Raw genomic sequence first — 15,898 nt, 5'->3', positions numbered from 1 at the left:
CTGTCTGTCTGTCTGTCTGTCTGTCTGTCTGTCTGTCTGTCTGTCTGTCTGTCTGTCTGTCTTCTGTCTGTCTGTCTGTCTGTCTGTCTGTCTGTCTGTCTGTCTGTCTGTCTGTCTGTCTGTCTGTCTGTCTGTCTGTCTGTCTGTCTGTCTGTCTGTCTGTCTGTCTGTCTGTCTGTCTGTCTGTCTGTCTGTCTGTCTGTCTGTCTGTCTGTCTGTCTGTCTGTCTGTCTGTCTGTCTGTCTGTCTGTCTGTCTGTCTGTCTGTCTGTCTGTCTGTCTGTCTGTCTGTCTGTCTGTCTGTCTGTCTGTCTGTCTGTCTGTCTGTCTGTCTGTCTGTCTGTCTGTCTGTCTGTCTGTCTGTCTGTCTGTCTGTCTGTCTGTCTGTCTGTCTGTCTGTCTGTCTGTCTGTCTGTCTGTCTGTCTGTCTGTCTGTCTGTCTGTCTATCTATCTATCTATCTATCTATCTATCTATCTATCTATCTATCTATCTATCCTCTCACGCCGACCCAGTTGCCCAAGTTGTGTACCAGCGTGGTTCAATCGTCGTCATTCCAGCTTTGTCATCTGACTCGTCATATCGTCGTCGTCACGCCTTCTACGCCGACACATTGGGTCAAGTTATCTGATAGCGTCGACCACTAGGTATGTAATTGTGGCAGTGATTCGAGCGTGGTCGTTGCATCGTCGTCATTCTTCGAGCTTCGTTGATCGCCTCTCGTCATGCCGACGTCTCAACCCCATCGTCGTCCGCGGCCGTCGTCGTCATACCGGCTTTCTGATGCAATCGTCCTATGTCGTCATACACTCGTCGTCATCCGATTGTCCTCTAAGCGTCGCATTGACATCGCCGTGATCGTGTCGTCGTCATACAGTCGTCGTCATGCACATGATGTCATACCGCGATCATGAGGCCGTCGCGGTCGTTCCATCGTCGTCAATAAACTTCATCACCCGATTCTCGTCCATGCCGCCGTCGTCGTACCATTGTAGTCATGCCGACGTTGTCAGGTAGTCGTTTTACCATCTTCATCATTTCAGTAACATCAGTATCGATAATGGTTCAGTAAGCATTATCTACATGCCGCCATCGTCTTACCGTCTTTTCTCATTCAATCGCCGTCAGTCATTCTTCGTCATTATATCGTAATTATGCGGTCATCAATTAATCGTGATTACACTGCCGCGGTTGTGCCATCTTCGTGTTTGCGTCGTCGCCAGGCAGTCGCCACCACGCATCCGTTGTCATACCGGCGCCGTCGTGCTGTCGTTTTACGTTCGTCATCCCTTCAGTAAACTCATCGCTACATGAGAGCACCAATACGGAGGTGGCTCTTTCATGACCTACAAGACACGCGTGTCATGACTTTCATGTCATGAGTCCTCAGGAGTTCCCTTAGCTACACCTAAGAGTGCTTAAGGTAGAAGCCTTAGCCATGCTCATGACTATGACTTTGACCATCAACCTTTATGCTTTCCCTTCACTAAGTACAACATCCTAACCCATTCCATTGATTTTTGACTGTTAATCTTCTTTTGCTGCGTCACTGCCATTCTAGCTTAGTCGTACTCATGACTATAACTTCTATTATCATCCTTTAGTGTTCTCTTTTTGGCACGTAAACCCCAGAAGGAAGAAGAGTGTTTCCTTCACTTAGTACCCACGTCTGCATTGATTTCAGGGGTGCTTGAATGTTAATGTTTTTTCGCTGAGTCATTGTCATTTTTGTTGAGTACTGCTCATGACTGATTTCTACCATCATCATTCATGAAGTGTTACCTTCACTTAATGCCCACGTCCGAACCCATTCCAGTTGGTTTTAAATGTTAATCTTTTTTCGCTGAGTCGTTGTGATTTTTTCTTAGTCTTGCTCATGATTATGACTTCTACCAGAATACTTTAGTGTTTCCTTTACTTAGTACCCACGTCCCAAGTCATTTCAGTGGTTTTTGAGTGTTAATCGTTTTCGCTGAGTCAACGACGTTTTTTCTGAGCCATGCTCATAACTATAATTTCCACCATCATAATTTAGTGTTTGCTTCACTTAGTGCCCACGTCCGAACCTATTTCAGTGGTTTTTGAGTGTTAATCTTTTCTTCGTCGAGTCATTGTCAATTTTGCTGAGTCATGCTCATGATTATGACTTCTACCAGCATCCTTTAGTGCTTCCTTCACTTAGAACCCACGGCCGAACCTATTTCAGTGGTTCTTGAGTGTTATTTTTTCACTGGGTCATTGTCATAATCTACATGACATGCATGTCATGACCTATCCCTTATTTTTTGTCATACACTCCTGTCATGCTATGCCAATTTTGGTACCTACCAAGTTAATGAAACGACCATGCGAGCGCCAAGACGTAGGCGGCTGTTTCATGATCTACATGACACGCATGTCATGATATTCATGTCATAACATATCACTTATGTTCGTCATATACTCTTGTCATAGTATGCCAATTTTGGTAAATACCAAGTTAACGAAACGACCATGAGAGCACACAGACGTAGGCGCCTAGATAGATAGATACTGCCAAAGTAGCAAATGTTCGCCAAGAAATGCTTCGCATTTGATATATTGGATTGTGCCACATAAAACCAAAGAAACGGAAGTTTGAGAACCAGAACTGCAGGTGTTAATTAAACTTGACTTCGTAAGTACGGTGGGTCATTACATTGCTCGATTGGTAATCGCATAACCAGCGGCAGTCACAGTGAGATGAGTTCTGCCATAATTTTTTCATAGGTTTTGCAGCATTTATCAATAAATGAAACCATTAGCATCCATCGCTTCTGTTATGGACTTAAAATGTAAAAGCACTCAAAAAACTATTCATTAAACGGCTAACAATAATTTTTTTGAGTAAGCAAGGTCTGACAATCAAGATGTCAGACAGTAGTAACTTCCAGCTGCCGTTACTTTTCCCTAATGCATTAATTGAGATGGTAATATCTTATTGCGACTTTCAATATTATGAATAACAATAGCTGGATGACGCACGAACATGCTATCAGCGCGGATGAACAAAAACAGAACATAAATAACTTCACGGATAAAGCCGGCACAGATATTGAAGATTACACAATGCATATTCGCAATTGCGAATTATCTCCGACATTCAATGCTCTGTATTTGGAGACGCGCGAAAACTATTCGGTGCGATCGTTGGCATAGCTGATCGTGTGCAGTTATATCAACTGGAGAACGTACAAGAAACCGAAGATATATGTGTAACAAATTCGTTTACGCCAGTCAGTGGTGAAACAGCCTAAGGACGATTGATAAAGCGGTGCCCACACACACTAATGAAAGTAGAGAAAGAAACACGAAACACGCGTCATCAACACGCACACATGCTCTTATGGCAATGCAATAAACAGCGTCTCAAGAAACCAAAATTGGGCTCAGAAATAAGTTGGGGCGGCGGGTAGCCGCAATCACGCAGCCTTCTACAGGTAGAGACCGGAATTGGTAATCTGTGTTTTCCCACACGTGGTTGGGCGCGTGTTCATTTTAGGAAGGCCTGGCAACATCGCAGGGGTGGTTTTTACGGCGTGTGTTCGTCGTAGGTATCATCATCATCATCATCATCATCATCATCATCATCATCATCCTATATTTATGTCCACTGCAGGACGAAGGCCTCTCCCTGCGATCTCCAATTACCCCTGTCTTGCGCTAGCGTATTCCAATTTGCGCCTGCGAATTGTCTAACTTCATCACCCCACCTGGTTTTCTGCCGTCCTCGACTGTGTTTCCCTTCTCGTATTACGTAGTTAATGAAACTACGTATTACGTAGTTAAATAAAAACCGTCGTCGATCTTTGGTCATGTTTATGAGTTTCAATGATGCCGAACAGGAGGCGGTACGTCACGTGTTTGGAAATGCTGGATGTGAAATTGCGATGGCCACATCTAGAGACCCCTTTAACGTTACATTGCAGACTGCTGTCAGTCCTTGTTGACACTAATGCGAAACTGATCTCGTAAAATATTTACCCCGAACACGAAGTCAGGCTCTTTCAGAACGGTGTGGAAATCATAATTTCGCCTTCAGCGTTCGAGAAAAACTTTTGTCGAGATGACGAAACGAAACGCAACCATTAAGCTGACTTCCAATGCTGCAGCATGAGACAGGAAAATGCAGGATGCCGCATCAGCAGGGTCAGCTGACATCACCATGTCACATTTTCGTCTCCGTGTTTTCATTTGGCAAATTTATAGAAAACGTTTACGGTCAAAATAAAAAGTTCGCTTGCTAGTTACTTAAGTTTAAGTCTTTTTTTCAGTGCAGCTAACATCATCAAACTTGGTGCACTTGTTGCTAAGAAAATCGATTTCCCCGTTCTCATGTAGTTAGACAGAAGTCGGCCCCCGAGCCCAACCTAAATTTTAAAAACAGACTTAGAAAGCGATTATGCCCCGGGGCTTTCTTCGGGTCCAAGGAGGAGAATATAGTGGTATAAGTTTTAAATTGGAGCTGAAAGTCTGTTCTATGCAAATATCTAATGTCAGATGCAAAGAAATGAAAAGTAGTACCGGCAAGTCATCCTGCACATGTTAATACAGCCGCATGACATGCATGCGGCTGGTTAACTCCTTTTATTTCAGCTATTGAAAGTTTTTTTGATATTTTAGGAACAGTTGCCGTAAAATTGCCAATTATACGTAGACTGCGTGTTTGCTACGTGTATTCTTTTGCATTTTGTGCTATTAGCTAGTTGTGAAAAAGTGGTCGCAGTTTCACCTGAAAGGCGAAGCATCAATTGCGATAGCAAACTTGTAGAGAGCTATACGGAGTAATAATATTAGCTTTATCAGCTGTATAAACTTGGACATGCAGCAGCATCGGCAACACGCAGAACTGTTGTCGACGCCATCGGCGTTTTGCCCGCGTTCGCTCAAAATGCGTGCGGCGTTGGTGACTGTTGCCGGAGCCTGTGATATAAATAGGCACTTGGTGCCGCAGCTAAACGTCGCCTCCCCCACGGCTTTTCGCGCGTCGGAAGAAGGTGCGTTTGCTCTACATATATGGTGATTGTAAAGGAGAAAAGAGACGCCTACTTCTGCAGCCCTTAAGCGAGCACGGCGCGGAACGCGCGTTTGTTCTCCGCCGTGCGTTCACTCCCCGTGAAAGACGCGCCCCTCGCGCCCCTCGCGCCCTTTCACTCGCACATACAGCGTTCGGCGCGCGGCGACGATTTCTTCTCCAAATGACGTCATACGGAACCTCACGGCGACGGCGACGGCTACGGCGACGGCGACGCCGACGGCAGAAATCTGCTTTTGAGTGTCCATATAATTGCTATCGCAATAATAGTATGCTTAAAAACGTGTTGGAGATCAAGTAGCATGACTGGTGAGTGTGATGAAAGTAAAGAGCGTTTAGTAAACCTGTCATCGTGTTTTCAGGAAGGGGGAAGGGGTAAGCTGGAACACTTGCTTCCTGATTAAATTATAGAAATGCCGCTTTTTAAATTCAGTTTCCATTGCACGAGCAGTGGCAAATTTATTTTCAACACTTTATTTAAAGTGGCACTGTATACCTTTGCGCGGTGCCGGCAAGGGTGACACGTGAATCACTCAGATAAATATGAAAGTGAGTGAGTGAAACAACTTATTGAGACCAGCGGATTGAGGCCTGGGCCTAGGCGTGCCAGGGACGGTAGAGAGACTCTGTCTCCCTGCCGCCTCTCGAGCTCGCTGCGTGGCCCATAGTTGATCTTGCAGATCTGAGCTGACCAGCGCGGCTTTTCACCGCGCCCCAAGCTGTTCTGGGGCGACTGCATTTTTATATTGTACATGTGGGCAATCCCATAGAATATGTTCTAGGGTGGCGTGTTCTGTCCTACATAATTTGCACAAGTCATCTGCGTATAGTTCGGGGTAGATGCGATGTAGGTGCACCGGGTTGGGGAAGGTTCTAGTTTGAAGTCGCCTCCAGCCAACTGCCTGAGATCTGTCTAATTTGGAGTTGGGAGGTGGGAATATGCACCTCTACTTTTGGCAGAAGCGGGTGACGTCGCAGAATCTGAACATTCTGTCCCTCTCCTTTCAGGTCTCCCCTCCCGTTCCTTCGGGGGAAGCTTCTTTGCGAGCGCCGTAAATGAGACCTCGCGCGACGCGGTGGGCTTCCTCGTTTAGGTAGGAAGGGGGGACTCACAGGAGGTGTGGGCTGAGAACCAAATGATGTATCTGTCTTCGAATTCCTCTAATGATATGAGCTGGGCTTTCCCGTGGAGTACGTTAGCGGACTCGGGCGATATTCTTCCTCGCGCATAGTTTCTGATGGCTGACTGCGAGTTGCTGATGACGTATCTACATTTGGGGGAAATTAAGGCCTGAGAGATAGCTACTTCTTCAATTTCACTGTTATTGGAGCTTATCAAACACGCGCTTATGCACTCGTGGTCGGAGTTTATTACTACTGGGACGTAGGATTGGTGACTCGGGTACTCCGCTGTGTCCACGAACCACGCCTCCTTGTCTCTACCGTATGCCTTGAGATAGAGCTTTAGCTCTGCTTTTCCTCCTTCCCTGATCAAGTTCGGGGTGCATCTTTTTGGGCAGAATGGGGACCTGGATTTTTTCCCTGATTACCTTGGGAACCGACACTTTACATCCTTGCTGATTGTGTTAGCTTATCCCTATTTTGCTCAGGATACTCCTGCCCGTGCGCGAACCGGTTAGTCTGTCCAACTGAGCAATCTGTTGAACCTCTATCAGCTCCTCTAACGTGTTGTGTACACCCAGTTGAAGTAGTCGCTCGGTGCTGGTGCTATCTGGAAGGCCGAAAGCTGACTTGTACGCCTTTCGTATGAGTGCGTCGATCTTAGCTTTTTCGGCTGGATACCAATTGAGGTATGCCGCCACGTATATATAATGGGACTTATGGCGAATGGATATATAAAGCTGACGACGTTAGCTTCTTTCATTCTCTGCTGTTTGTTTGTGACTCTCTTGATTAGCCTTATTGCGTTGATGACTTTAGTTACTAGCCTCTTGAGGGTTTCTCCGTTAGTGCCCTTGGATTCAATCATGAGTCCAAGGACTCTGATATGTTCCACTATGGGAATAGTCCTGCCGTTTTTGGTGCGGATTTGGATTGCTTCGTAGGCTCGATTCCGGTTGTAACCCTTCGGTGGTCTGCCTTTGAGCGTGGGTCGATAGAGCAGGAGTTCAAGTTTATCCGGCGCGCAATCGAGGCCAGTACCTTCGAGATACTCCTCGATCGTGTCGACGGCCTCCTGAAGTCTCTGCTCAATCTCTCCGTCGCTACCTTCAGACACCGTCATGGTGATATCATCTGCATATAAGAAGTGATGTATTCCGTGTACAGAGTTGAGCCATTGCGGGAGTCCTAGCATTATTAGATTGAACAGCATGGGCGACATGACTGAACCCTGCGGGGTGCCAGCGCTACCCATGCGTCTCTCCTCAGCTTTGAGTTCTCCCACTACAAGAGATGCCGTTCTGTCCGTTAGGAAGTCCTTGACATAATTATATGCTCTCTATCCTAAGCTTAATTGGCTTATCTGATTTAATATAGCTGCATGCGCTGCTTTGTCAAAGGCATTTTTGAGGTCTAATCTTAGTATCGCCCTAGTCGAGCTTGTTTTATTGTCTAGGATCTGCTGTTTCATTTGCAGCATGGCGTCCTGTGTGGATAGCTGGGCTCGGAACCCCAGCAAGGAGTCTGGGTAAAGTTCCTTCTCCTCAAGATAGTTATTGATTCTATGGCAGAAAACGTGTTCCACCAGCTTTCCAGCGCAGGACGTGAGTGAATTGGTGCATAAGTTCAACAGATCGGGTTGTTTTCCGGGTTTGGGGATAAGGATTACTTTAGCAGCTTTCCGTTGTGCTGGGATGGCGCCTTCGGCCCAACATTCGTTTATATATTGCGTGATGTTCTCTATTGCTTGATCGTCTAGGTTCCGGGGAGTCCTGTTGGTGATCCCATCTGGTCCCGGTGCGGATTTGGTGTTGAGCTTCTGTAGTGCTGCCCTAATTTCAGCTACGGTGAACTCCTCGTCCAGGAGCTCGTTTGTGTCTCCGGTATATTGCCCGTGCTCTATGACGGGGTTTATGGGGATATATATGTTGCTAGCCTCGGCGATAAAGTCCTCCTCGCTGCCTTTATACTGGTGCATCAGCTTACGCATGGTTTGCGTATGTTCCGATTTGGTGTTATCTGTGTCGAGCAGGTGTTTGAGCATCCGCCATGTCTGGCCTGCGCGCATTTGCCCATCCAGAGCATTGCAAACTTCGTTCCATTGTTGTTTCCTTAGCTGCTGACAATATTCTTCAATCTGCTTGTTGAGCTTGGCTATACGCTTGCGCAGACTCCTATTGTGCCTCTGTCCCCGCCATCTGTTCTGTAGTGATTGTTTGGCCTCGCACGTGTGCGCGAGCGGCTATCAATCTTTTCTATGGGGGATCTGATGTGATCGTTTGCGTAGCTTCGCTGACGTCTCTTATAACGTCTTTGACCCATTGCGCAATATTCTTGATGGGAGCTTGTTTTTTGGCATCTCTGACTTTGCAAAACTTATCCCAGTCAGTCCATCTAACCGGTCGTCTATTGAGTTCTGCATCTACCGCCTCTTAAATTTTGGTTTCTACTATACGATGATCGCTCTCCAAATCTTCAAATGCGTTTTAGGGGCGAAGCTCCGTACGCCGTGGGTCAGTCTCTCCTCCGTCGTAGACACCTCGTCTAGTTCGTGAAGTGATCACTAGATGGCGTTGGTGGCGCTCGCTCCATAGAGATACATGGTAAAGGCTAATGTGACGGGATATCGCTAGATGGCGCTAGCGCAGCATAGTTGACGCATTAAAATACGAGATGGCGCTGCGGCGCTCGCTCCATTCAGATGTATGGGAGCGCATAGTGTAATGAGCGATCACTAGATCATTGGATGGAGGCGATCGTTCGAGATGTTTCGATGCAGTGCGATGGGAGACCGCTAGGGGTGAGAGCTACAAAATGCGCTCGCTCTTGGCGCGCTTCCTGTTTCGCTCGGAGTCGCTGCGCCATATGGAAGGCAAGGCGGCGGAGCGGAGGGCACGGAAAGCGGCTGCAGCGCGCGCTCGTAGACAGAACCCGGAGGTGAGAGCCAGCGAAGGCGAAGCTGCACGGAGGCGCCGAGAAACGGATCCCGACGTTCGAGCCCGCGAAGCAGAATGTGCACGGCGACGCCGACAAGCGGATCCAGAAACTGTGAGAGCCCGAGAAGCGGCGAGGAAACGCGCGTACAGGCGAGCGGATCCCGAGGCTGCGCGAGCGCGGGAAGCTGCTGCCAAGCGCCTCAAGCGAGCTCTGCCCGAAGGCGCAGACGCGCGTTTCAAGCGCGACTTTCTAGACAATGAAATGAATAAAAGTTGTCATATAGCCTCACACACTGGTTCTCACGTCTTTCATGATGATGTAATGGGCGAATTTTGACGGAAGAGTCATGAACCTCCGAAGCTTCGCCCACTCATCATCATTCACCCCGTGGATATACTGTGATTTTTTTTTTCCATTTTGCGGTCCCCGCGTTGCCAAGTAATGTTAGATCTGGAGTTGTGTCCCTCGCGAGACCAGTGCCTATACGCATGGGGGAGTCGGGGTCGGTGATGAGAGTCAAATCGGTTTCTTGAATATCCTGCCATAGTATTTTGCCTTTGGCTCTTGTGCATCCGTATCCCCATGCGCTGTTTGGGTAATTAAAGTCCCCTCCAATGACGAGGAGTTTGGGTCCGGCTATTACTACTGCTTCTTAAAGAAAGAAAGGAAGCGCTGTCGTATGTGTGAAGAATTGCTATACAAATTTAGGATAAACATGCTCGGAAGTTTTTTTCATCTAGGGGGAAGTTTTAGGAGTATGTGCTTGATTTCTGTGATCTGGGTGTCGTGGCGGATTGCTACGAATCCCTTCCTTACCAGGGTGGTTAGTGTTCTATTATCCGCGGTCGTGGAGCCGATCGCCTGATATCCCGATAGCTTAGCTAACCCATGCGTTTCCTGCAGAATTAGAACATCTGCTTTGGTTTTGCTCCTAAGATGTTGTTGCAGGACTGCTCTATTCCCCTCATACCTCTTACAATTCCACTGCCAAATAATTAAATATTTTTTCCTGCGCTTCCCTATTTTGATTTGGGTATTAGGGCTTTTTTCCTGTGCATTCCTATTTTGATTTGGGTATTGAGGATGGAAGGGGATGGAAGGAGGCAGGTCTTATGACATCAGTTTGGACAGCCGCTGTTGTGGTGTCCTGTGGAGGCGCCGGGGATGCCCTAGGGTTCAGACTGGCTACGTTAATCGCCAGTTTATCTAGTCTATTCATGATCACGGAGATTGCAAGCGAGAGGTTGTTGGTTGCCTCTGCCTGTTCTTTAACTGCCTTCTGTATTTCGGACAATGTTTGATTCAGGTTTGAATTTTGCGACGCCGTATGGTCACTAGACACCTGAGCTTTTCTTTTCAGTGGAGAAGGGTGCTGTCCTCTTCCATTCGATTATCCGGGATTTGCGTATTTCTTTTGCTATCTTTCTTTCTATCTCTGCCTTTTATGTCCCTGGTATGTGAGATTGAGCTTGGACCCTTTCTGCACTATCGCCAGGATCGGCCCACTTTTCAGCGTGACACCACCACCGCCGCCGCCGACACTTGTGAGCCCATAAAGCTTCGCTTAAAAATGCTAGAATGCAAAACATCTACAACAGCAAATCTCAATAAATCAAGCAGGCTAGGTGGCTATTTGTCACCTCCCCGTTTCAAGGTGGATGCCAATAAACCATCATCATGATCATCATAATCAGCAGCAACAGCAGCAGCAGCGTTACGGTGGCTAGATGGGTAGGTGTGCCGACCGGCGCCTCTGGAGCGTAGTTCACCGCTTCTCCGCGTCATGATCGGTAGAACGGTTCCGCAGCGCGCGGTAGAACGGTTCCGCAGCGCGGTCAGTAGAACGGTTCCGCAGCGCGCGTCGTCTGCTACAGGATGCTGGCGGACTGGCGACGAGCAAAAAAAAATAAAGCCTGTATTGGAATAGTTGTATGTCGTCTGTTCGTGTCAGTTTCAAAGGTTAAGAGCTCCGCATCTCTCGTACTGTTCGTAAGTTCCTAAGCGATGTGGAATGTTCCAGGTCAGAAAAATGACCGGCGAGATTAGCGGCGGCGTTGCTCCACCAAAGAAGACCACCAAGGAGACCTACTGCTTCGCTCCAAACTGAAAGTCGGGCTCTAAATTTGTGAGAAAGACAGCGGAATTGTTCCGCTGTCTGACAGCGGAAATGGCCGCCCCGAGCTGCTCAGTAGCTTGCTCAGTATCGGTACGGTGGCTAGATTGTATCGGCGACGTTAATGAGCAAGCGGTACACCGAAAAGTGTACGTCCATGAGCTCCTCGACGTTGGAAATTTGTAAGCCGCACATGAGGTGCTCAGCGCCTGCGACATCGAGCACCGCTGCGCTGCTACAGGGAAAAGAAAAGTGATTCTAGGCTGATATTCTATATAGCAGGCTATGTAGCAAGGAAGTTCCTGCAAAGAACCAAGTGCTCCGACTGCTCAGGGACATTACTTAATTCAACAGAATGAGTAGGTCAGGGCTGTTGCTCCCTTCTGAAGCACTAAAAAAAAAAAAAAAACTGGTAGCATCGCTCGAAGACGCCTTCACGCTGGCTTCAGTTTAAATGACTTACGAAGGAACAGTATCGCCGACTTTGCATCCTTTCTGCAGCTGGAAACCCCGAATTTGATCGGCTGTAAGCGGCACAAGAAAGAGCTCACAAACGATGTTGTGAAGTTCTATTCAATTACACGCCTTTACTTTCTTGTCAAGGGCAATAACATGGCGCGCGAAAGCAACAGGGAGAAGAAGAATCACCTGAAGTGGAGGCGTATGCTGTGAATAATGTTATGATGTGGTGGACCAACGTGGCGGCCTTGCTGGCGCTAGGCTATTTATGTTGGTGCGTTTGCTGACTCAAGTTATGAGAGCGTTTCTTGTATTTTAAATATATTCATGAATTTAGCCCAAGACGCATTGCTTTATTTTATTGCAACCAAACAGTGAACCATATGCACTTACCAACACAATTCGTCTCTTAACAATTTAAATACCGTAACTGAGGCAGCAATAAACACAATAGCTGGATTTCTCGAAATTGAAACATTAGAACTCACTAAATATCACGTAAACACGTTTCCATGTACCGTATAAAACCACTGCAGTATTGTTTTATGCAAGGAAAAAATGCATCTACGTAGGTAATGCAATGGGCTGGAGCGCCGCGTTTATACCAATATATGTGACCAATCGCCAAGCTAGAAAATTAACTTGAGCATATCGTGTCTTCTGACTAGACGACAGCAACAAATTCCCCATTCTGGCTTTGCCTACACTGCTCAAAATGGCATTGTATAGCGCGTACTTCAAAGCTAGAGCAGAGGCAGCGATACTATCAGACACGCGGCTCGTCTACACAGCGCAGCCCACGTTGCGCGCAGCTCAGCCGTTATACTGTCCGCAGCGCCACTTCTGCGTCTTGATGCGGAGAAGTGGTGAACTACGCTCGGTCGGCACACCTACCCATCTAGCCTACGTAGCAGCGTCGTCATTGTGGTCGTCGTCGTATGTGGCATGTGCAACGCGTAGTCTCGATACCTGTGCTTACTCTTTGGTACACGCTATGGTACCTCGTCGCAAGGTACGAACCGCTGCTGCAGAAGCGAGTCCTAGAGATCCGCATGCAGTTGCAACCAGGCAACGTCGGGCTCAGCCATGGAGGAAGGAAAAAAAAAACAAACTAGGAGGGAGTGTCACGTGACAATATTGAAGCCTAGTCATAAAAAAATTAGAGGAATAGGATGATAGGAAATAGGCCCTCACGTGATTGGCAAGCGGTAGATTTTACTCGGCTCGCTTCGGTGGGTTCGGTTTCGTCTGCTGTGGGAGTTTCGGTATATGCGCACATAGTCGGACGTGGCAAATGCGCGCCAAGGTTTAGTGAAGGAATTCAAGTGTGTGAAGCAGTTGAGTCTCGCCGCTTAATTAGGAGACACTCGCCAAGGCTGTTGCGAACGAAGGCGTCGGTTAACCGGCATTGCACCCAACAACCCGAGAGGACCACCTGAAGGACTTCAGGGAAACGAGGAAACCTTTCGCCCTGCAAACGTGTGAAGGCAACCAAGGCGCCCTTCCGACGACGGTTCGTTGCGTTTGGGGACGTCTTCTGGGAAACAATGATGCCTTTCGCCCCTACAAAAATGTGCAGGCGAAAAAGCGAACATATAGGGTCCGAAGCGACTGTTTTCCCGCAGAAAAAAATTCGTCCTGTCTTGTACCGAAGCATGGACTGGCGAGCCGGAGACTCCGAACATATTTAGGGTCGTGCTGGCCCGTAGTTAAAGTAGCGCAGTCGAGACTGTTGCTCTGCTCAAAGTCTTGGGCCTCTCAGCAGACCGGCGAGAACTCCCGTCAGCATTAGGCGCACCTGCGTAATGAAGTGTTGTGTGCCAGGATGCTCTAATGGAACAGAAAATCGGCGCGATGGTCTGTTCTCACATAGGTAAGCACAATGAATGTTTATTTTATATATGAAAATGGCACTGCAATATTTGCTAGTGACTACGTGCTCGTGTGAATTATAACTGACGAAATAGTAGCGCGATACAAGTCGTCATTTTTTCCAACTTTGTCATAATTCCCACAATGTGGTAAACATTTAGTTCTCCTTAAAGTACCTTTATCACCTAGCGTACACTCCTAAAAAGCCCACGATGTGGGCTTTTACATTTCCTGCTATAAAGAACATAATTGACTGAATTTTTTATGTATTTCTTGTGGCTGAAAACAATAAAAATTGCAATCAAACTAATTATTTGAAGAAACCATAGAAGATTAGTCTTCACGCAATTATAATAAGTTTTGCAATAGTCAATAAGAACAATTATTTTGTAGATAATATTCTGCACGTAGTAACTCTGCTTATGAGTGCACAGTTCAATCATCATGTTGCAAAGTTAAATCACTTCGCATGTTGAGGTTAAATACCATCTTTCTTTTTTTTTCAGGAGATATGGTGTTGGCTGACAAATTTTAAACAACAGGTAAATGTCCGTTGACATAATATGATGCAGTTGTACTTTAAATTACTGGAGTGAACGTCATTTTCATTCATTAGTACCCTGCAGGCCTGGAGGTATTACATAGGGGGCATTACATTATTTTACGTATGTGTTACAGCTATGTCTATGATATTTTTTTGTGAAATATGCACTGCAAAGTTACTACAGCTCCATTTTCCCCGAGATTCAATTAGCTGTATGTGTATTTTACCAGCACACTTAGATCAAAGATAGTTTTCTACACAAGGGGATGCGGGAAAGCATGCACAGATCATGAGAGGCCTTATGCATGAATCTGCAAAGGTTGTGCAAATTCATTCAACAGCAAATGTTATTGTTGGACCTTAAAATATCTGGTGGGTTATTTACCTGCAGACGCTAGCAAAGGACGATGCCACAACAATGAGTCAACCTTAGTTAAGCAGCTAAATCCACGGGAACATCACATCAACAAGATGAGCCAGTAAGTTGATGCATAGCTGTATACAGCCATATTGCATGTTTACTGTTTGATCATGGCTTTTTCATGACTGTGGCGGATGTCCCCCACCATTTCTGAAGTGAAGTATCCTTTTATTATATTCAGACTGGTCTCTCTGAAGCCACGATGAACATGGACATCTCTGAGGGCACGTCTGATGTGCTAGCAGAGGGTACTGCTACACCTGCTAGCTCGTCATTCACTGATTCAGACATCGCGGATGAGCTTTCGGAAATCCAACATGTCCTGGCACGTTTGATTGTCGTACAGATCACAGGGCTTGCTTAAGGCATTTTCTCATATGTGTGCCTTGGCTCATTCATGTTCTGATCTGCTTTGGAAAAATCTGGTGTTTCCTTGTAATATATATTTTAGATTTCACCTTTAAAGTAATTATTGCAGTTTCAAAAATGCATATGAGACTTTCATATAGCTTTTTAACGATGTTTTTGACATATTTAAAAGATGTATTAGCAATCCTCAAGATGAAGAGGTAGAACTGTTCAACCTATCATCGGCTACATTACAGCCCATTTTTGACACCGGTGACAAGCATACTGTGTTCAAATTTCAATGTTAACACTGGCAAAAGCAAGTGCTAATGAATGAACACCGTATATACTATATCACATCCTCATTTTAGTCAATCTAGGATAAGTACAAGATAAGAAAAATAAAAGAATGTGCAGCAAAGCAGTGTTATGCAAGTTGTAAAACTACTTTTTTTGTAAAGTTAGAATAAGGAAAACACTCCTTCTCTGAATTATACTTCAGCCATGACCTCTCATTACAAGCGTAATTAACACCCTCGCTTGGCTCCAAGATTTACTACAGTAATAAAATTTATAACATGCCAATTGTGCTGTAAGCTTTACCAACACCATTTTTTGGGACAGTAAATAAAAAAATACAGTACAGAGCCATAGCCACTGATCTCCCTAACAATCTCCTGCTTGCTGGTCATTATTGTGCTTAAATTTTAAATGAAGCCAATGGTGTCGATATTAGTCCTGTGTTTTAGCCTCAACTGTGCATCTGGTATTTAGTTTGCATGGTCAGCAATATCAAGCCATGTTGCAGTAAGCAGTCCCTTATCATTGCACTTGGTGTATCCAGTCTCCCAGTCCAAGGCCCTCCAGGACGCTCAAGCGTGAAACTTCTGCAGCGCTACCTACGCACAACGCAACGACACCTCGAGCAGCAAGGCATACTCGTACTATGGTAAGGATAATACTCGACCACTATAACTTTTACATACTTGTTTCCTTAGGTAACTGCAAGTGAAGTAGCATTTATTTTCATG

The sequence above is a fragment of the Dermacentor silvarum genome, chromosome 3 (assembly GCF_013339745.2).
Source record: "Dermacentor silvarum isolate Dsil-2018 chromosome 3, BIME_Dsil_1.4, whole genome shotgun sequence".
In the NCBI taxonomy this organism is placed as follows: domain Eukaryota; kingdom Metazoa; phylum Arthropoda; class Arachnida; order Ixodida; family Ixodidae; genus Dermacentor; species Dermacentor silvarum.
The sequence above is the reverse complement of the archived record's forward strand: the minus strand, read 5'-3'. Positions refer to the sequence as shown.